The following is a 23,696-nucleotide window of genomic DNA, read 5'->3' as shown; positions in this document are numbered from 1 at the left end:
AAGAATTTAGTTAACATCAAAACATATTTTTCGAAGTTTGATATTTTCCTTTGATTTTTGAGGTGGACAAAATTATTTCAACAAATATTGAAACAAAATTTTTTCTGATACTTGAAATAATTGGAAAAATTCTATAATGGAAACTGGAAAAATGGGCATTTTTGCTAAAGCGTTTTAAATGAACTTATAAATCAGTCAGTTAAATGTACCACTTGCTACTATTCGTTTTTACTTAACAGCTTATATACTATACAGGTGTGTTCAAATTCAAAAAAGTGTAAAAAACAATTTTTTAAAAAAAAAACGTCAATCTTCAACTGGAGAATATGAAAAACATTCCCCTACATTAAAAAGTAGTGCTACTATTTGGAATTTGAATAAATAGATTTATTCAAACAGAATAACCATTGTTTTAAAAGTCTGATTTTTACGTATTAAGTGTCTAATCTTAATGCTTATGAAATCGGACACTAAAGGTATTTTTATTTCTGACCCTACAAATATGGCGAGTAGCAGCAATCTGAAAACTATAGTTTTAGTTAGGTTTTTTTTTATTTTTTATTATTATTTCAGAATGTACAAGTTTATATGTAGGTTTGAATCTACACATATACACTTGTTTACTCCTTTGAAAATAAAACTTAAGACAAAATACACATGAGCCTAACGTTTCGTATCATAAAGTGAAATGTATTATTGCCCTTTTTACCACTTCCTACGTAGCATGAAAGTGGGAACACTTAGTATTCACTCAAATGAATTTTGAAAATTCCTGGTGAAGAATATATTACTGTATAGAACAGTGGCTACAACTGGTGGCTCTCGGGGTACATCCGGCCCGCGAAGCCTTTCTTTGTGGCCCTCGAACGTTAATATATTATGCCGAATATATTAGTTGTAATTTTTGTGGCCAATTTTCGTAAAAAATCTATATAAGTTTAAAATACGTATCTGTGAAATTTAACATACCAACGTAGCAAAAAAAAAACATTTCTCAAGATTTGCATCCAAGAAAATATTTATTCAAATACTAAAATAATCGGTTATGATGCTCTTTTTTTGTTTCGTTTTTTTGTGAATATAATTTAGTATGTGTGTATCAGAAATTTTCTCGAAGAAATTCTCCGATTTAACTTTTTGAAACCACTCATTTTGGACGAAATTATTTACAATTGTAAATTTTTTAGCCAGAATTTTTTAATATTCAATTAAATATTTTAAAAGATCTACTTCTTATTTTAATTTTTAATACAATACTTTTGTTTTGTACAACTTGATAAAAATCTGACAGAAATATTTAATGTTCCTTCAAACATAAAAAAGTCATATATAAAATTTTGATAAAGTTGCGTCCCTCCATTTGGCTGCTGTTTTTAATTGCGGCGCCTGGTTTCATGCAAGTTGAAAATCCCTGGTATGGAATATAAAATGTAGCTTATCGAGAGAAACCAATTGCAAATTGGAAATCAGCGACGAATATAGATCCAAGACTCAATTAAAACTTTCATGCAACTGAAAACAAAAATAATTTATTTCCCATTGTGATTAATTAAACTTTATAAAATTTACAACAATTATTTACGTTTCCGCGAAGGAAATCGACGATTTTGTAAAGTTTGTTACTCCTATAATTAATTACCTAAATAAAACTTTCACTTATTAGTCTTTTGATTAATTAATATTCTGGAAATAAGGAATAATATGTAATCATTTGTTCTTTATCTTGGTTATAATTACTTTACATTTAGCTATCGTAACTTCCAACACACCGACAATTTCTTTCCCCGCTCTTTCGTTAATTTTTTCTAAAATATTTACAAATAAGTGGGGGAAAACAAACGGGATGATTTGTTATTTTTTTCTTGAAACTGGTGTGAAAGTAATCTAATTTTTCTTAATATATTATTGAGTATAATTGCTTAAAAATGTGATAAAAGAATTTTATTTTTCATTCTCTAAAGCTATTTAATTTTTTTAATTCATATTTTATCGAAACTAACAAGATTTGTTGAATGATTAGAATTATGAGAAAATAACAGAAGTTAGTTGCTATCGGCTATCGATTAAGGTAGAACTAATTATTTTGAAAAGTAATTTTCCTTTTTTCTGCTGAAGTTATTGCAATGAGAGTCTAATAAAATATTTCTTTTAAGAGTATTATATAAAAATAAAATTAATTTTCTTGAAAATATATTTTAGTAGAGTTCAATTTTCTATTCGATGTTTATATTTTTTAATCTTCTTCCTTAATTAGTTTCACTTAATTAAAAATGTTATTAAATTGATGTCACATATTACTATATTTTTTGTAAAAATTGCGTATAAACTAATAAAAATGCACAAATTTTAGTAAAGTTTAAAAATTTTAGTTTGATTCTGGTTCAGTACGTTTTTTCCTCAAAGTATTTAAAAAAATGAATAAAATATAGTTTAATTAAAATTTTCTTTAAACCTTTTAAATTTTTAAATCGTCCATCAGTTCAACTTTATTTTAAAAGATATTTGCTAAAATGTAATTAAATAGTTATTATTCATTTTAGATCATATTAAGTCGTCCGAAAAGTTCATGCTGATTTTCGACAGGCGAAGAGCCCAAAAATCCACCGAAAAATATTCAAATATTAGCAAAATTTCGACTATAAAATACATTTCTTGAAATACATTTCTTGAAATACATATAAAATACATTTCTTGATTTTAAAAATAAATTTTTATTGTTTAGAAACTTAATGTTTATATAGAAGTCTGATACTTGAATATTATATATGTTGAAGTGGTTGAAAAGTTAAGAAACATTCTAATAGATTTTATGAGTAGCTTTCTACCACTTGAATATTTTTGGAGAAACTTTGGGAGCACCTTCTATCGAAAATCGGCACGAATTTTCCGATCCACCCAATAAAATAAATTAAAAATATTACCAATAATATTTTTTCCTATAAAAATTCATATTTTTTAAAAGAAAAAAAGGAAAAAAATTCCTACCAGTATTACAAATAATCGGTTGTGATAGTTTATTAACGTCAAAACAAAATGGAATTCACTTTTTATTGAAGCCAAATACGATGACCTAGAATTTCCACAGTTTTTCTTAAGTGTGTAGTGATGTTCACAAATGCATTAAATATCGATTTAATATTTTAAGTATATATAAATATACAGAGATGCCAACTGCTCCGGAGACGCCTAAATAATTGAAAAAACTGTAAATATTTCAAATAAAATCATGCAAATTTTTGACTGATTTTGCTTTATTTTAGACGCGTTTAGCATGCAGAGATGCCAACTGCTCCGGACACGCCAAAATAATTTTAAAAAAAACGGTAAATAACTATAATAAGTTTTAAAATTTTTTTTATTATTTTTGCTTGCCTTTTAGAAGGTAACTTAAGTACTATAAAGTGGTGAATTAAATAAGCCTACGAATAATTTAGAAATAGTGGTGGATAAAAATCTAAGTTATTAAACCAAGAAACACAATTGATAAACTTCCACTTTAAAATATATATTTGCTGACCGGAGCAAGTTGGCATCTCTGAGCATGTCCTAAATGTATCAAAGTGGTGAATTATATAAGCTTTTGAATTAATTAAAAATAGTGGTGAATAGAAACCTAACAAATTGAATTTATTAAACCAAGAATCACAATTAATAAACTACCACTCGAAAATAGTTATTCGCTGTCCGGAGCAAGTTGGCATCTGTGTATATATATCCGGAAAGCAAAATAATGAAAAGATATAATCTCGTCATCAGCTCATACGATTATATCAGCGAATAGAAGTGCTTTCAAATATTGTATTAATATAGCCAAAGCAAAATATATCAATACATTAGTGGGAGGAGCATCCAAAACAATTTGAAACGAAAATAGAACATATTAAGTAAAGAATATACAAAATAAACATATTATGCAAATATATTGATTACTACGGAAAAATAAAAAAATTAAATATTTTTAAAAATATTTATTTTAATAATCTTTTATCTTCTCTTTTTATTAATCTTTAATATATTATTTTCCATGTCTTTTCTATATTTTATAATTTTAATAAACCAAGTGTAAGTCAAGTTTACGATAATTTCTTATAAAGTGGTAAGACAGAAATAGAGAAAACACGATTTTTCTTTCTTCTTTTCGTGTAAACAAAATTGAAAATTACGTCATAAAAAAGTACATTATAAACACAAACTACTCATAAATTTTTAATACAGTCATCAGACTTCTCTTTTATTGTTGGCTTACATATGATAAATTATGCGAAAACAACGCATTCAGACGGTGCGAAATCCATTTAAGCCTTTACATCTGTGATGTCAACTTTTGCATCTTTTAGTCTTGATTTAAAGCCGTAGCATTTAAATTAATGCATATACTTGAAGGATATACATCTTACTTTAAATCTCTTAGCTATTATTTTTACTTTTTAGATGATTTAAAAAGCAGAAAGAAAGATTAAAAATAATTTCACGTTTATTTCTTATTACCCGTTTATTTATTTCTATTTAAAACTGGATCGTAAAACAATAAGTTTTTTGCATGTTTAGAATTTCTTATTATTTTTTCTTCCCTTACATTGTCTCTATGAAATATTGTAAAATTGCCAGCATTTAAAGACGTATCTTGAAATTATTCATTAATAAATTGAATTGTTTCATTTTTGGATATTTTCATATTTAAATTAGATTTTAGCAAACAGGATTACATATAAGATGCATACCTGTCAAATTTAATCAATCTCAAGATGTTCTTGCAAAGTGGTAGTAAAATTACAGATGAAATACTGTTACATACAGTTTTTAGTTTTCACGAGCATGAACGCCAATCATCTTCATCATCATCGAAATTTATCCTTATTACGACCCTTTTTATCCTCATTACGACCCCCGATTATTATCACGACCCTTTTTCCATCCATCTTGAAATTATATCTTTAAGGTGGCTCTTTCTGTTTACAGGAATGCAATTTGGAGTGAAAAGAAAATTAATTTTTTTGTATTTTAGACAAAGTTGCGTAGCTACAAAAATAAGCTACCATTAAACCAAAAAAAATCCATGTTCAGATCGCGATGTATGGAAAGCCATCATCCCCAGTGTAGTGGTGCAATTTATCTGGGTACCTGTGAACCAATGCAATCTGGGCACCAATTTAAATTGGTAATTGAAGCTGTGCTTGGGAGAGAGACTGTGATAAGATTTGAAGTTGAAAACTATAATTTGATAGTTGTGATATGAAACGTCGGGGATGAAATGTGCAGCTATTGTCTTTACTGTAGTTTTCAGAGTTGAATATTTCGTTAAATTGACTTTACNGTTCCTGGGCGAGAAACCATGAAAACCTGGGCGAGCCCATTGTTATAGTTGGAGGGGGTCATAATGTAATGGCTCTTCGGTGTATGTGCTGGCGATAGAATTGGAATTTTAAGATCCTTATTGATGTTTGAATTCTGGATGAACCATCTAGGGCAGGTGATTTTTCCTAAGATCTTGCTTTGACATTGATTTAGTTTTTTCGTGAGATTTTATAGTATTGTTGACCAGGCAGGTTAGGCATAGGAAAGTATTGGACAGATCATTGTTGTATATAGCAGTTTCTTTAATTTTAGAGATTCTCTGATTTTAAATTAGAGGTTGACCATTATTGCTGTGTTTGTTTGTCTATAATACTTTTGATTTGATCATTCATGTAAGTTTGCTGTTTATGATTATGAAAAGGTAATTTGCTTTTTTAAATGTTTGGTATATAGATATTACGCCTTTTTGGTTGGCGATGTAGAAATATTTGTAATCTTTTTTTTTTTTTTTGTATAGTTAGAATTTGTTAGAATTTGTGATTTTCCAGCGTTAGCAGCTGTTATCCATTTGGCACACCAGTATTCTATTTCAAATACTTGTTCCTGTAATTTCTGAAGGGCAAGGTTTGGATTTCTGGATTTTATGAGGATTCCGGTGTCATCTGCGAAGAAAACTGTAATGCTGTTATAGTCAGTTATATTCATTGGAAAATATTTTGTCTATAGTATGTATAATATCAGCCCAAGAATGCTACCCTAGAATTCTTTAATTTTATCTGTTGAAATATTAACATGTTGAGCGATTTAATATTCAAAACAAATCTCCAAATATTTGAGGTAGTTGCTAATTATATTTTCTTACATTTCATAATTATAATTTAAAGTATTTATAAGAGCTTAAAGTTTTAAACATTCGTCTATGTAACCTTTATATCTGCTTAAATTACTTGTATTTAGTGATGGACAAAATTGTTTTATTAAAATATAAATAAATTATCCTTTACATTACTAGAAAAAATATTTTCTGAATTAGGACTGAAAGCCCATGTGTATGAAAACGAAAAAGAGCCAAAAACTGGTTCGTAAAAAGTGTTATTTAAAACTTGAAAAGTGTTATTTATCAATAGGATGTAAAAAAAGTGTTTTGTATAATAGTTTTTAAGTTTTATTTCAACTGTAATGCATTGTGCTATATTTGACAATCCTAAACATTTTATTAGTTTTTTTAAGCATTTCAAATCTTTTAATGTTGCATCCTTATTTCATCGCTTTTTATAAAGACTGGAAACATTAAGTATGAAAAATTTCAAACAATAATTTTTATGCTATAATTGTATTCTCAAAAACGTAAGTATTTATTGAAACCTTATCAAACGCTAAGAATATCATGGCAGAAAATCATCATTTTTAAATGAAAATTTAATTGTACTAAAACAGGTTTGAAATATAACGGTTGGCTGAAAGTTTATCTTAAAAATCGAATTAAATCAAGATATAGAACGAAAAACTTATTATTTGCAAGCGCACTTTATAAACAGCTCTCATAAAAATAATTGCTACATTCTTTTTATGAGCTTTTATTTTTATGATTTTATCTTAATGATGGTCTTGAGCACTCACTTGGAAGTATTATTTGAAAAGATTAAGAAAAAGAAGATTTAAAGCATACTTTATGCTATCTACAATTTCTCACCTATTTGAGAAAGGCTCCTTTATTTAATTTTGACAGAATAAAACTCGTACAATTGTTAATGGAAGAAACGTATTTTCATGGAATCATATTAAAATAAAAACAACTATTAATAGATAAGTAAAGCGGAAATAATTTATTTTCGTCCAAATTGCCTACAGCAAAACCTATTTTATCTAGAAAAAGGGAATGAAGTTTTTCTTCTCTGCCTGGTATTCCCTTCAGTAAATCGTTTTAATAAGCAGTCTTTAGACGACTGCAAAAAGGTTAATTACTTTAGTTTCAGTTCTGGAATAAAATAGAGTGTGTCTTTGGGATAAAATCCCACAGAAAAGAAATAACACTTTTGATTTGAAAACAATGTGGATCTTTCCGTAACAGTTACACACGTCTAATCTATTTACAAATTTCGAAGTTATTTAAAATTTCCGTTATAGACAGAACAAAATAAATTCATAGAAAAATTATTTTCAAAATGAATATTATGTCATAGACGACTGGGAAAATGTGAATTATTTCAGTTTTAGAATAAAATAGAGTGTTTCTATAGGATAAAATAACACAAACAAGAATAACATTTTCGATTTAAAAATAATGTGAATCTTTTTGTAACGAACAGATACATCTAATCTGTTTAGAAATCTCTAATCTGCTTAGGAATTATAAAAAAGATAACTTTCTTTAATATCTTGATAAAAATAAATCACGTTTATCGCTTTATTAAAATGATAATCAGGGCGGCCAATTATCTGCACTTTTTGCAAAAATTTATTCTCGTGGTAACTAAGTTAATAAACAATAAACAAAGTATTATTTCTTATCCATTTAAACTTATTTTCCCAGCAATGCGTATAAATGATTGGAAAGTTGATATGCAAAGCCCCTTTCTTACAGCTCTTTCGTTGTAGAGCCTTTAAAATGTTGGCAAAATTAAATGTTTCTGAGAGATTTCGTTTCTAAATGCCCACCACACTATCACTGGGCCTTCTCCAGGCCTTGAAATTTTTTGTTTGTTTTTAATAACACTTGGAGAAGCCAAGTTCGCCAGTAGTGATCTTATGAGACTTAAATTAGGAAAGTGACAATAAAGCACAGCAAGGTTGAAGGTACGTCTTAGCTGAAAACTCTACGGATAGATGGCAGCACCAGTCTTAAGTGATGCCTCTTTCTCTATTTCGTCATAAATCTTAAGAAAAAAAATATTTTTTCCAGATCCATTTATCCACATAACTACCTATCACAGGACTTTCGATTCCACATATTTTACGAGCATGTATATTCGAATGTACACAGTGGAGCTTAGCGATGTCGAACCCCGGCCCCGCCGGAAATCCGATTTTTTTCCCGCTCGGATACCATACGTCGATGGTTCATAAAATTTCGATCTGGAGATATTGATCTTCATAAGCACGCCGGTGGTCTAAAGCAAGGTGGATGACAACCAACTGAAAGCTGTAGGGGAAGCAAACCCATCTGAAACGACGCGTGAATTTGCATCAAGGTTTGAAGCTACCATCCGAACAATGTTAAGTCATCTGAAAGCAATCGGAAAAGTAAAGAAGCTGGATAGGTGGGATCCGCATGAGTTGAGCGAGCGTCATCAACGAAACCACTTCGAGGCTTGCTGTTCTTTGGTATCAAGACTAAAAGGCTATCCCTTTTTGAACCGGATAGTCACGTACGATGAAAAAGTGGATACTTTTTTATAATTGCAAGCGTTTGGCACAATGGTTGGACAAAGATGAAGCGCCAAAACTCACCCCAAAGCCGAATTACTGTTTGGTGGTTCAGCACGGGTGTTATACTCTATAGTTTCATGGGACCTGGGCAATCGATAACGGCGAACATTTACAGCGAACAGTTAGAAGAAATATGAGGCAGCTGCAAATTAAGAAGCCGAGATTGGTCAACAGGGAAAGACCAATCCAACTGTAGCACAAAGCTCGATCACACGTTGCAAGATCGACGTTATTTAAACTACAGGAGCTGGGCCTGGAAACCCTTTGTCACCCACCATACTCGCCAGATCTCGCTCCAACTGATTACCATTTTTTCCCGAGCTTCGGACAATTTTTGCAAGGAAAAATATTTAATTCTCCAACTTGCAGTGGAAAATGCATTTCAGGATTTCATCGCCAGCTTCTCTCCAGACTTTTCCGCTAGCGGTATTAGTAAGCTATCGTTAAAATGGCAACGTTGTATTGATAGTTTAGATGGATTTTGACTAAGTATATTATTTTTTGCCCGAGATATAAAAGACCAATCTTTCGGTCTCAAATCGGACATTTCATACTTAATGACCAATAGATTTTTAAGTTATTGTTGACCGTTGAGTCATGTGACGTCTTTTGATTTATTTTTTTTTGTGTGTGTGTGTCTGTGTGTGCGTGCGTGCGTGTGTGCGTGTTTTACGCTTTGGAAGCATAAACATTGTAAGTTAGTAGTGTGGTGTGCATACTACTAATGTGGTAACTACTAATGTGTAACTACTAATGAATGTGGCCGGTGCTTCTTGAACCGGTGCCGGTGCTTGTAGTGTGCCGGAGGACCACAAATGAGAACATTACATGTTGATGGATAGATGGAGAAGAACACATCTGACCTTGAAAAGAGGGTTTTTATATCTTTCTGGACAATATATTTAAATATTAATAGGTCTTCGTAACGTGCAACAGATCAATTTCCCAAGCTACTAAAGACACATCATCACATTCACACATCAATANATATATATATATATATATATATACATATATATATTGTGTTTTAAAAGTTAATTTAAAATGATTCACTTCATATAAATTGATTAAACTTATACATAAGTGCATAAGAATTAACGGATAGAATTGTTGCATTTTTAATGAAGGAATTAAAATATTTTTATAACATAAATGCAAAATTTCGAATAAAATTCATAATATTTATACAACGAGATATTCTTTTATTTCATTTCAAAATAGCTAGTTCATACAAAAAAAATACTCAGTCTATAATGCGATAGAATAAAAAATAATCAATAAAAAAATATCTTAATTTGTTTTGATGACTTAAAAAAACTTGAATTTATCTATTTTCGTCTAAATTTCCTGCATCAAAACATATTTTATCTAGTAAAAAGGAATACAATTTTCTTTTTCAATTAAACATTCCTTTCAGTAAATCAATTCAAATATCAGTTTTGGAAGACGGCAAAAAAGTTAATTACTTCAGTTTCAGTTCGAGAATAAGATAAAATGACACAAAAAAGGTATAATTGTTTAATTTGAAAGAAAAGAAAGTATGCAACTTTTTTTAAACTGACACATCTAGCCTGTTTACGAACTTAGAAATGGTTTACTTTACATTTCCAATCTGAACCAACAAAAAAAAGCTAGAAAAATTATCTTTAAAATAAATAAATTGTTTTCACGTACATTGCTTCAATTTTTTTTTTATCCGGAATAATTTTTTAAGTATTACTTAATGGAACTGTAGAATAGATAATTTCTTAACGCGAATTTATTTAATTATGTTTATCAAATTATCATATCGCGTTCCATCAAGTTTTCTCTGACGTGCTTATATTAGTATAGTAAGCATTAAACATGATAAAAAATCAATGAAAAAGGAACTTAAAATATGTTTTATTCATTTCGTTTTTCTTATGCTAATTATTTCTCGTGGTTAACTTTGAAGTAATTTTTTTCTTTTTCCTTAGGAACAGAAAATTAGTTTTAATATGCATATTTTGTAATTAATAACACTTCGCTACTTTAAGAAATTTATATGAATAAAAGTTGGAAAGTACTTTAATATTCCGCAGGTAAGTACAGTAAAACTAATTTTTTCCTGCCGCTGAAAACTTTTGAAGAATGCGAAAGTGATTAAAAACTGGTTTTCAAGTAAGGTTTTTTTTCTTTAAAATAACAGCAAATTTAAAAGGTTACTTTTATTATTCGAAAAAGTAAACTTTTTTTTCCTTAGAATGAGCAATTACTCGAAAAGTCAACTTTGCTTTATTATTAAACATACGAACTAAATATATTTTTCTACTTTCTACGTTAATTTTTATACACATATTTTTTTTTATTTCGTAAATAACTTGTATTTGTTCGAAATTCCCTGACTTCTTAGGCGGAATTAAATGATTTATTATTAAAATATAATCATAATTAAAAATATAATTCATAAATTTTTCACGCTAAATGAAATAAAAAGTAATTGAATTTCAAAAATCGCTAAAGTTTTCTGTTATTTACTTTGTTTGTCTCAACTGTTGCACCACATTTTTAGGGGCTTTTTTAAAATGTTAATTCATAAACGTATTACTGCCTTTTAACGTTTGTAAATCTCATACAGAGGCACACTGTGTATTTAATTTAACCCTGAAGAGCCAATCTGAAAGAACAATATCGGTAATTTAGATACCTTTTTGAGTAACTTTACAAAGCAATCGTATTCATATAAATTGTAATACTCCAATTAAATAATTACCTGTACGTTTCGTACCTATATGATTTGAATTTATGTTAGTACAGCATTTTTAAACTAAAGTGGTTGCCGGAACTAAAAAGTATTGAATTTGTGTTTCACTGTTTGAGGAACATCCGGCATGAAACGAGACGGAAAAGAGGAAACACTAGTAGTAGAACTATTTCAATAATAGATAATTTTCGAAAGGAGGTAACCGACTCTTAATAATAAACAATTCATTACTATTAATTTTTGTCCGTCCTAGTCCTAGTATTCCTTTTATACCCAGGTAGTATTCCTGTAAACCTAATATACTTTAGCTGGGCACCTGGACCGCGATGCGACCCCTATCCCATTCATCATGAAATTGAGCACTGTTTGAGGTTGATCATTGTAGTTAGCAGGCAGTGGGATAGCTTCTAATTTTTTTCAAGCGCTTTGCGTGAATAATTTTCTGTTTACATTTCTACATTCACTTCTATCATACCACCACTTATTTTCCAATCTTGCCAAAATCCCTTTCTTCATTGAAAGAACAGCAAGATTCAAAAGATTCCTAATGTTCGATCTCAAAGGATTTTGCATCTAAGTTACGAACGACCTTGTTATCATAAGGTTGTCTTCAGTCGTTCTTAGTGGACTCTATGAAGAAAGTATATTCCCCTTTGGTCTCCCGGACTCTGGGTATTCCTTCTTCATAGAATTGAAAAAATACGTATTTGCGAGAATTCATAAATTCCCACATGCGATAATAAACTGTTATCTTTGATCAACTGAAAAATTCTTGTGTTGATGAATACATCAGATTCCCATATTCACCTTCTGTCTGCTTGGTAAGATCATTTGCTGAGCTTATAAGCGTTACCATCCTTTCTACTGTCAAGAAAACTGCTAAATTTGCAGTATATGAAGATATGATGATGACTGTGAGGAACCGCCCCACGCACTTCCAACAATACGTCCAGAAAAAGATCTTGAAAAATATCACAGCCTTGTTGCATAAAGTCTCCTAGAGAGAACCACTAACTATTATAAAGAGAGAAGTCATTTGAAGTATTAGGGCCCATAAAGTGTTCTTCATATCACCACTCTTGTAGTGAAAATCGACTCACTAGGAAGAGAACTGTAGAGACTCCTACATAAGCAAAAATAATGCACATCCAAATTTTTTCGGACAGAGGGTTCATGAAGGAAAAAGACTCCAGGTTTCTTTTCATAGGCTTCTTAACACATTGAATGCCATTGGGGTTGCCGGTGACCGGCACTGGATTTTTTCGTAGCCCCACGGGGGCCACCGGCGAAGCCAAGATTATTAGAAACACATAATTCGAGTTAATTTTTAATATTTTTATATTATTATCGTTACTAAAATGGTTGAAGAAATTAATGCCATATACAACACGCAAAAATGGTTTTATTTATAAACACAGAGACGCAACTTCCCCCGGACAGTGAATATATATTTTTAAGTGGTAGTTTATTAATTTTAATTCTTGGTTTAATAAATTCAATTTAGTCGATTTTTATCCACCACTATTTCTAAACAATTCGTAGGCTTATACAATTCACCACTTTTTCAAATATTTCATAACCAAACCTTTTAAATAACTAGCAAAATCTGTCAAGTTTGCAAATTTAGTTTGTAGATACTTACCGTTAGGCAAAGCCATGTGAAACTAACGTGGCATTCATCGTGTTAATCATGATGCTGATTCCAAGAGACATGAACGGCATCGTGAAGTCAATAACCCTTTCCCTGGTTGACGTGATGGTCAATATCGACTTCCTCATTTCTTTGGAGCTGAAAAAAAAGTCCTAGACGCAGTGTTTTAATTTTACTGGGCACCTAGGCCGCTACCCGCCCCTATACCATTTATCGTGGAACTTTAGCACTATTTTGGTTGAAAATTGAGATAAGCAGGCAGTGGTGTTGCTTTTGTGAATGCTTCAAGCACTTTGCTTGAATAACTAAAGAGGAATCAAAAATAAAATGAGCAGCTTGCTCTGAACTCAGTTTTTTTGAAGTTGTTCAGAGCTGCAATAGCATAAGGAAACGTTATTTTCGGAAGGGTTGATGTAGCTATTTGTTTTGATAGTTATGATGTGAGGCGTCGGAGGTGAAATGTGCAGCTATTGGTCTGTAGTAGAGATGAGTCAAAAGTAATGGAACAGTGACTGCTCCAGTCACTGTGACAACCTGCTCCAACCAAACAGTTGTTACAGTGAAAAAAAACCTACTGCTGTTACTGTGACAAATTTCACTGCTACTTTCACTGTGACAAACTCCACTGCTACTTTCACTGTTACAAATATCACGGCTACTTTCACTGTGACAAATTTCCCTGCTACTGTCACTGCTCCAAAAATCATAGTGAAAATGTTGTTTTTCGCAGTTTGGATGTGACAGCCTATCGCTGGAAGCGCGCCTCTGATTTTCCTTGCTCTGCTGAGGTAAATGTTGCTGTTATTTTTATTCGAATATCTTAACGTCTAACTGCGTCCAGTCACTGTTTGATTTTGAACGTAAAACCAAGATCTCTGTTTTGATCATTTCTATAATTTGTGGTCTGATGAAATTGTTAGAAAAATGAAGAATCTTTAAAATAATCTTATTACAAATTTTTTTTCTCGCATATATTTGAATATAGTTAAGTTTTTATTTACACTAAAAAATTAAATCTAAATATATTTTTTCTTGATTTTTTTCTTGAAATAAGGCTGGATGTTGTATTATAAATATAAATTTTTCAATATATAAGAATCAATAATTTAAAAAATGCGTATTTCTGCGAGTTTGTTAATTATGAAATATGATCGAGGTAAAAGATATTATTTAAATTCTCTGTATTTTTACATCAAGTTAATTTCATTTACATTTTGAAGTGTGAAATAAAGTTTTCTATCTTTTTCATCCGTAAACTGGCAAGCTATTGCTTTTGTGAAATGAAAGTGACAAAAAGTAAATAAATGAAAAGAGATGAGACAAAAAGAAAACACAGAGATAGTAAGGAATCAGAAAAAAATTGAACACATCTACAATAATTTTCAACTGAAAATTTTAGGAAAAAAATGCGCAAATATTTTAAGTATTTTTTACGTATAATGTTAATTATAAATTTGTGTGCTAGAGAAACAGTGTGTTGTGGATACAAAGCTGTCCTCACACTCCGGAGTTCCTAGGTTCGATTCCTGTCGGTTGCATGGCATTAGCTACATTTTCGTTCATAAATTTATATCCATGAATTTTTTGATGATCATTACTCTTATAATTGCCACAAATTTTAAAATCATTATTGAAGAAATAATATAGTGAAAGAAATATTCGATAATCAAAAAATTGAAATTGGAATTTTTTAATAACAGAATTAAAAGTTTTTCAAAAAGTGAATTCCATTTCCAAGTTCTATATTATATTTAATATCGAATTAATATTTTATTTTATTCATTTATTATTCGGCTTTTGAAACATACTATCATTTAAGAACTATGCAATTTTTTTTCTTTTTTAATTTCCGTCCTCTCCTACTTTTGTGGATAGAAAGTTTACGATTGAAAGAAAAAAATAGAGTAGAGGGAAAAGTGTATTTAGAGTTCTACCTGTGCATCTTCTTGATAACTCATATATTCTTAATGACACATCTATGCATGCCTAACAAAAATATTGATTAATTGTTATTTACTGAAATAAACAAGAATTATGATGGCATAATGCAGTTAAATATTTATATTCATTAATAAAACTAAAACAAAGTTTTTTTTTCCATTCCGAACAGCAAAATTTAAAGAAAAATTGTTTGGTGGAGCCATGTGTTGGCTCCTACTTTTCTGACGGTCTCGTTGTATACCTTGGGGTACAAAATTAATACTCACCACACCAGGATAAAATAAACGCATAATTAAGGAAATACCTCATCAGAACTACAAAAAAAATTAAGTAGACTTTTGCTTTTATACCGTGCATTCTTTTTTTTTATAAGGGAAATTTTTTTTATGAAACGTAGAAAAGCTATGAAGATGTTCATCAATACAGTGATATTTTTTGTCAGACAACATTATTTAAAATTCACTTATGATTAAGTTTGCACTTTACTGTATATTTAATGAAGAAATCAGTATTAATTAAAACAAAATATCGAATTAATGTCATCATTCATCTTTTTAAATACAAAAAATAACTGCTAAAATTCGGGGATTTGATTTTTTACTGTGTAAACATTATGGAAATATAGTAATATTACAAGATATAGTATAGTATAGATAAATACAGTAAACAAGATGCAGTAAACATTATGGAAATATTAGCAACGCGAACTATGAGCTATAACTTAATATTCTTTATCTGAGATAAAATCTTTTCTTATGTTATTTTAACATATTACAAGAATTGAAAAAAGGTCCCATGCTGGTTATTAAAAATCATACTATTATATTGCATACTACTATAATGAATGTTTAAACGACGCCAAAAACATTATCGAAAAGTTAAAAATGGAATAGTTACGTTTCAATGCTTTTTACTTTACAGAGTGAATTTTTAAGAAACTCGCACCATTTTATTTTCTTTATTTTAATTTCCTCGATTATATGTATATGATCTTTATTAATCTAATTTTTTTTTAAAAATTCATCAAGTATATATTAAGGCAGAAAAATATGAAAGTTTAATTTTTCACAATACCAATTTATTAACTAAAATGCATTTTATATACAATTCAAATTTCAAGAAAGACAGGTGACGATTTATATTAGATTGCTCTATTCTAAATATTCACTAGCTTAAAATTATGCTGGTGAGTGTCATGAATGAAAATTAGCATTATCCAAATAATAAGTTGTTGGCGCTCGAGCTAATTTTTTATTTCATTTAAATAAATATGAAAAACTTTTAATCTTGAGTAAGCTGATCAGCACTCTGAAAATTGACGCAAAGTATCTGAAAGAGCTTTCGAAAGCCCACTTCTCAACTTTTCCAATTATTTAAAAAAAAATATTTCTGTTCTCAGAACAATAAATTGGAAATGGAACGATAGAGCACATGCAGAGATGCCGACTGCTCCGGACACGCCAAAATAATTAAAAAACCGGTAAATAACTTCAAGGTAAATTTTGCATACATTTTTGACTATTTTTGCTTGCTTTTTAAGAGATATAGCTTGACATAATTACTATAAAGTGATAAATTGTATAAGCTTACGAATTATTTGGAGATCGTGGATGATAAATATCTACTAAATTGAATTTATTAAACCAAGAATCACAATTAATAAACTACCACTTAAAAATATTTATTTGCTGTCTGGACCAAGTTGGCATCTCTGCACATGTTTTGAAATATTATATCAGTATAGAAATTTAAATACTTTTTTTTTCTCAGAGCGTTAGTCACCTTTATTCCGAAAGCAGGAAAACTGGTAGCTTAATTATTATTTTTTTTTATATATATACATTTTTTTATGATGTAAAGACATTTGTATTTACAGATATATCTTAGACCTTATATTTTGATTTTACATTATGCACTCTCAATATTTTTTTTAAAGTAAAGCATTACTCACATCAGAGGTTATCAACTTACTTAAACCGGTTAACGCCCAGCGTCATATATTTAGGACAGTTCCTTTTTTCTAAGACATTCAATGTGCTGGGAAACTTTTTTCAGCATTTTTATTTATCTGGGTGAATTAAAAGATTCTCAGATACCACAACGATTTAGTTATTTCTGATTATTTCTAGAATTCTAAGGAGCAAGTAATTTTTGATCTATCAAAGACTTTTTGAATGCCTTTACAGTAGAAAAACCAATTAATTTCGATAATATATTATACCACTTTGTCCATAACACCACTTTTTGTATCATTTCAATTCATAAATTCGGTACAAAACGGGTTAATCCTCTCTGGTGCAGTGTAACTAGTCCGGTTATACTAATGAACGCACAGATTTTTTGAACAAAAAACAGGCCAAAAAATTCTCAATATTTTTAATGTAAAAAAACACATTTTAGAACATTGTCTTTTCTTTCGGCGAACAATTTTGATATACTGCGTTTTTGTTCCAAGGAAAAAGGCTATACTCAGAGATGCCAACTGTTCCCGATACACCAAAAAATTAAAAAAAAAACGGTACATAAATAGAAAGTAAATTTTGCAAATATGAGACTATTTTTGCTTGCTTTTTAAAAGGTATAGCATGACATATATATGCATACCCTCCAACTGCTACGGAATTTCCGTAGTTTCAGAAATCTTCTTTTCAGACGGTAGCAAAATTAATGTCTTAATATTTAAAAAAAATTAATTTTAGCGTAACTTGTCCACTATTACTTATAAAAGTGCAGGCCATATGGCTAGATTCTTAAGTTCTGATAAAAGTTTTATGAGAGATCCATTTGCTTTAAAAATTTCTACTTTGGTTCGCTACCACTAGAAAGAATTATTTTCAAAATCCTCATAAGTTGGAGGGTATGTATATATGTATAACAAAGTGGTGAATTATATAAGCCTACGAATTATTTAGAAATAGTGGTGGCTAAAAATCTACTAAATTAAGTTTATTAAACCGAGAATCACAATTGATAAACTACTAGTTTAAAATATATATTTGCTGTCCGGAGCAAGTGTGCATTTCTGTATATGCCGTAAGATTAAAAATAATTGTCCGTGGGTAATCTTAATCTTTTCTAGACGAGCGAGTCATAAATATATTCTTCTGGAATCAGAAATATGATGGAAAAAAATAAAAAGCGGTAGCATAAGTTTGAGCATGACTAACCCAACGCCTCCTATAACTGAAAGCCTCCACACAGTTTTTTGTAGGTATTCAGATCAGACCACTATAAAGTTAAACCAAATAGTGAAAGAACCATTTAATATGAAATCTATTAAAAATTTGAAACTGGTAGCAAATATATGTTTAAAAATTTTTTTAATTTATGAATATAACTGGTTTGTTTTATTTACTTGTCAACCACTACAGATTCAACTCTCAAATATATATGATAAATTTCTCTCAAGTACTTTTATAATAGAATTTGGATTCATGGGCACAAGTGGTTCGCTTTTTAACTAATCTGCGCAGACTGCTTATAAGAAACCGTGTTGAGGCTTTCTGATGTAGGAGGTGATGACTAATCTGACAACCTTATTTTTGCCTTCACTTTAAATCTAATACATCCAATCTATGCTTGTTAAAAGTGTAACTATATAATTTTTAATTTAAACTAATTCTTGGTGAATTAAATAAAGAAAGCTATTATTACACATCCAACAAATAAACTACTAAGAAAATAGTTTGACTACCAGTTTCATCTTTTTTACCGTGATTTTCGCCACTCAGAGAATGAATATATGACTCCACCTCTGCTGTATACATTGTTTATTAAAAATCATTACTTAACATAAAAATGACTACTAAGTATAACGATTAATTATTTTAATCGATTACATTAAAAATTTATGATATCTATTAATTTTTCAAAAAACTAATTATATCGATTATTTATTAAAAATATCTAATCGATTAATTTATACCATATTTATTTTAAAAAAATGATTAATCGAATTGATATATCGAAATAAGCACAGTCACTGCTATTCGTCACTGTTACTTTGGAACCACTGTAGCAGAGGTAACAGTGACAGAGAAATAGCAGTTTTCTCAACCCTAGTCTGTAGTTATAATCTTTGCTAAAACTTTCAAATTTAAAGATTTCATTAAAAATTGCTGTTATTTTATCATTCTCCGGGAATGAAGCGTTTGAATATATGAGTTGTACCCGTTAAAGAAATTGGTAGTTATGTATATTTTATTATTCCCGAAAAAAAACTAAAAATGAAATTTATTTTTTGTCAATTTTTACTCTTTTCCGTCTTGATGTATACGAACTTTCAGCCCTGTGAAACATCAAGTATCTTATGTTCAGTATGTTAACCCCATTCTTCTCTCATTGTTAAACCAATTTCGATGAATGAGCAGATAGCCCTACGGGACAAGTACTCAGAAATATAATGCTTAAATCAGAAACTGTAACATCAAGTTACGAAAGCAATTTTTAGTTAAGCAACGCATTAACAAATACTGCCTCAATTAAAGCACTGTCATTGATAATCCATATTTAATCTCTCTGTTGCTTAAAGTAATGTCAAAGCTTTGTTGCTTAAAGTGTCTGATAATTTGGTTACTTTTTTTCAGTAACTTTAGTAATACAATTCAGTCACATTCTTCTTAACCGAAACTACTGCATCACCTGCAGTTAGTTCAATACTAGGGAATAATCTAAATTTCTATCTCGCACATTAATGCGATATTTTTCGCCTAGTTTTTCCCCGATATTAAAGAAACTTTACAGCTGCAATTTTTGTGCATTTAACAAAATTTCATCATTATAGGCATTTTTTACCTGCCCCTTAAAATATATATTAAATTCAATGAATTTAGAAATATTATTAACAATTTAGTTGAATTTTTTTTCGACTTGCACTTAAACCTATGCGCCGAAATTATAGCAGTTATATAAGTGTTAAATTTAATTCTTCCATATTTTTTTCTTGTTTACGTTGTATTTAGTTATTCAGCGTAAGTGCTACATATGCACATTTTTATGCAATGAAAATACTTTTAAGCAGTTACCTTTCTAAAATACTAAAATAAATCGCAGTCATCGCCCTCAGAGAAGAAAGCAATGATTTACGAACAAGGAGCAGTCAAATACACACCTTTGGATTCCAAAATGGATTTGGCGACTGGCCACAAATATCTACGTTTCTGCGGGTAAAAAACAAAATTCAGGTCAATTTGAGCGATTCTGCCAATCCGTGGCCCAACAGTGCAATGTATGCATTGCTAGGAACAGTGGAAACAATGAACATCTTCTGTGTCCGCCACAACACATGTAATATGTTTGACCATTAAATAATTCAGATGATCCTAATCTTACATTTCTATGATTCTTGTTTGTGCCTATCATACTACTTTCTTATGACGTTTCCGATCATGGGTTGATAAGCAATTCTAAATCCTCGTGATGTACCTTACCTCCTCTTAACCCTTTTTCGCCGACCGTCGCAATGCCAGCATAAAACCGTATCAATCAGGGTAAAAAGATAAAACTGGTAATCAAAGTAGATCTTTAGCAGTTTATTTGTGCGAGGGGTTACAATTGTTTATTTAATTTACCATTACTTAGTTCAAAGTTAAACAAACAATAACTAAAGTAAAAGCAAAGTAAATCTGTCAAATGAGCAACGCCTACATTTACGTTATCGTTTTTTATTTATTTACATTCTGATTCTGATTTTTTATGATTGCGTTTATGAATCACTCGTCCCCAAGGGGTTAAGGCTTATCCCAATAATTCTGGAACACCCTGTATGCTTATTAACTTATACGTTCTCTATACAATATAAACTTATAAATTTATGCATAAAATAAACCAAGCTAAAAATTATCATTTTGAAAAAAATATACAACTTATTTATAACAAAATTATTTCATATTTGAAATCCCCAAATCCGACTGAAGCAAGAACAAGTACAAGCATAAATGTAACAACAAAAAAAAATTGTTCCCTTGTGTAATTTAAGATTATTAAAAAAATAGTCTTCTGTTACTATTTTAAGTATTTATATTCCGCAATTTATGCGACTAAGCATCGATGAACAAATAAAAAAAACTCTTCTCCAACAACGTAATATTTTAGAAAAAGAATCATATATATATTTCTTTTTTTGAATTAAATAACGTAAGGCTGAGCGATAAGCTACTTATTCAAACATTTACACAACCTTTTGAAACAGCTATGGTTGTTTGATTATTTCGTTTATTTTTCCGCTTGTTTCGTGTTCTACCGTATATTGCCAAACTTTCTAAAAGGAAATACCCAAAGCAATAACGTCAACTAGATAAATTTAATGAAAAACAAAGATTTGTCTTTTTTTTATCTTCTTTGGTGAATAGGCTTCCTTCAATGCAACATTATTTTGCTTCAACCGTATTACAAAATTGAAACGAATTAGAATTCATATTTATAATGCTTATGACGATCGCTGAAAAATGAAAAATAATCTGGTTTTTATTCGTAAAAGTGTAATTGACATTATTTTTGTTCCATTTTTACTAGAACTCTAAAATTTCATAACTTATTTGGAAGACATTTGCGAACATTTGTGAAATTAATATTTCTATTAGCAACGTATTTCTTGTAAAACGGAATAAACACTCAAAAGTTTGAGAAATCTCAATACTTTCCCTCACCAGGATTTTCCAAAGTTATCCAAGTTACGGCACTCTTAAATAATTTAAAGTTGTCTAATGGTACTGCAGTCTTGCAATTTTCTTCTGGGCATTGTACTTGTTATATATACGTATATAATGAATGTTTCAAATTAGTATGACTATGAAATAAAAACTATGAAAGAAAATTGTGAGAATCTAAATAGTTAACCCATGTTACCCAACTTTTGCTACCACTTAAATACCACATAAATCACAGAGATAGTAAGAAATCAGAAAACAATGAGCACATCAACAATAATTTTCAAATTAAAATTTTGAGAAATATGCGCAAATATTTTAAGTATTTTTTGGAATAATGTTAATTATAAATTTGCGTGCTTGAGAAACAGTGTGTTGTGGATACGAAGCTGCCCTCGCACTCCGGAGTTACCAGGTTCGATTCCTGTCGGTTGCATGAGAATAGTTACCTTATTGTTTATAGACTTATATCTATGGAGTTGATGCATAAGTTCCCGCGTTTTTTTTTTTTAGATAAATTTATTTTTGAACATAAAGTAACAATATTTTAGTCAATAATGTACTCTCCGTTGTTGTTCACGACTTCCTCTCAACGTTCATCGAGTTTTTCGAGGCCTCTCCGGAAGAAATCTCCAGGTAGCTTCATGGGTGAAAGCCCTTATATAGCAAGACGGAAAAGAGAAAAACCTGGTACGTAAAACATTTCATTCCAGCATTTTTTTAAAAAAAAAATGAAATATCTGTAACTATCAAGATTTTTTTTATAATTCTGGCATATATATAAAACTGCTTCTTTTGCAAGATAAGTAGATATTGATGAAAAATTTAAAAAAAGAATAAGTAAACTCCTCCCCAAAACTAGCTATAACTGAAATGGTTTTACAACCAGCTTTTCCTCTTTTTCGTCTCGCTTTTTCCCCTGGGTAGCGTCTCGAAAAAGTCGTCCAACCAAGTAATTCAACGTCATTATTAAACGAAACGCCGCGTAAACATTTGACAACGCACAGAACAAATCTCTCTATCAGCTTCTGTGAATTTGGCACCTCGATTATTAAACGCAAAGAGAAAGTGGTGTCGGAAATGCTCGTTTTTGTAGACTTGATACTCCTTTTAAATGCTATAAAAAGTAACAAACATTAAAGTCAGCAAAAAAGGGAAATACACTATTTTATAGAGCGAAAATTCTCTTTCGAATAACACAAAAGATTATACCAATACATTTCATTTTCAGCGCAAACTTTTTAAATTTAAGAAAACGCGGGAACCTATGCATCAACCCAATTTAAATTTTTCGATGATCATTACTCTTATAAATGCCACAAATTTTTAAAATCATTATTGAAGAAATATTCGATAATCAAAAAATTTAATTTGAAATTTTGAAATAACAGAATTAAAAGTTTTTCAAAAAGTAAATTTCATTTCCAAGCTCTATAATATATTTAATATCAAATTAATATTTGATTTGATTTATTTACTATACACCTTTTGAAACATAATATCTTTTGAGAACAATATAACTTTTTTTTCTCTTTTAATTTCCGCCCTCTCCTATTTTGTGGATAGAAAGTTGATGATTGAAATGAAAAATATAGTAAAGCGAAAAGTGTAAAATATGAATTCAGTTAAACTTTGGTGCTCACAGATTGTGATAATTCGTTTTTTTTATTTTAATTTATTTATTTTTCACTTTTTCCGTTTTGAACTCTAAGGCTTTCTTCTATAATACTTTAGAACTCAATCTGTACATCTTCTTGATTACTCATATATCCTTAATGACACATCTATGCATGCCTAACAAAAATATTGATTAATTGTTATTTACTGAAATAAACAAGAATTATGATGGCATAATGCAGTTAAATATTTATATTCATTAATAAAACTAAAACAAAGTGTTTTTTTTCCATTCCGAACAGCAAAATTAAAAAAAAAATTTTTTGGTGGAGCCATCTGTTGGCTCCTACTTTTTTGACTGTCTCGTTGTATACCTTGGTGTACAAAATTA

The 23,696-nt window shown here is 29.7% G+C and overlaps 1 pseudogene; it reads right to left on the bottom strand.

Moving 5' to 3' along the window:
* Window positions 1–11,866: 11,866 nt before the first annotated feature.
* Window positions 11,867–13,228, bottom strand: LOC107447923 (glutamate receptor 2 pseudogene; annotated as a pseudogene).
* Window positions 13,229–23,696: the final 10,468 nt, after the last annotated feature.

The sequence above is a fragment of the Parasteatoda tepidariorum genome, chromosome 6 (assembly GCF_043381705.1).
Source record: "Parasteatoda tepidariorum isolate YZ-2023 chromosome 6, CAS_Ptep_4.0, whole genome shotgun sequence".
Classification (NCBI taxonomy): Eukaryota; Metazoa; Arthropoda; class Arachnida; order Araneae; family Theridiidae; genus Parasteatoda; species Parasteatoda tepidariorum.
The sequence above is the reverse complement of the archived record's forward strand: the minus strand, read 5'-3'. Positions and strand labels throughout refer to the sequence as shown.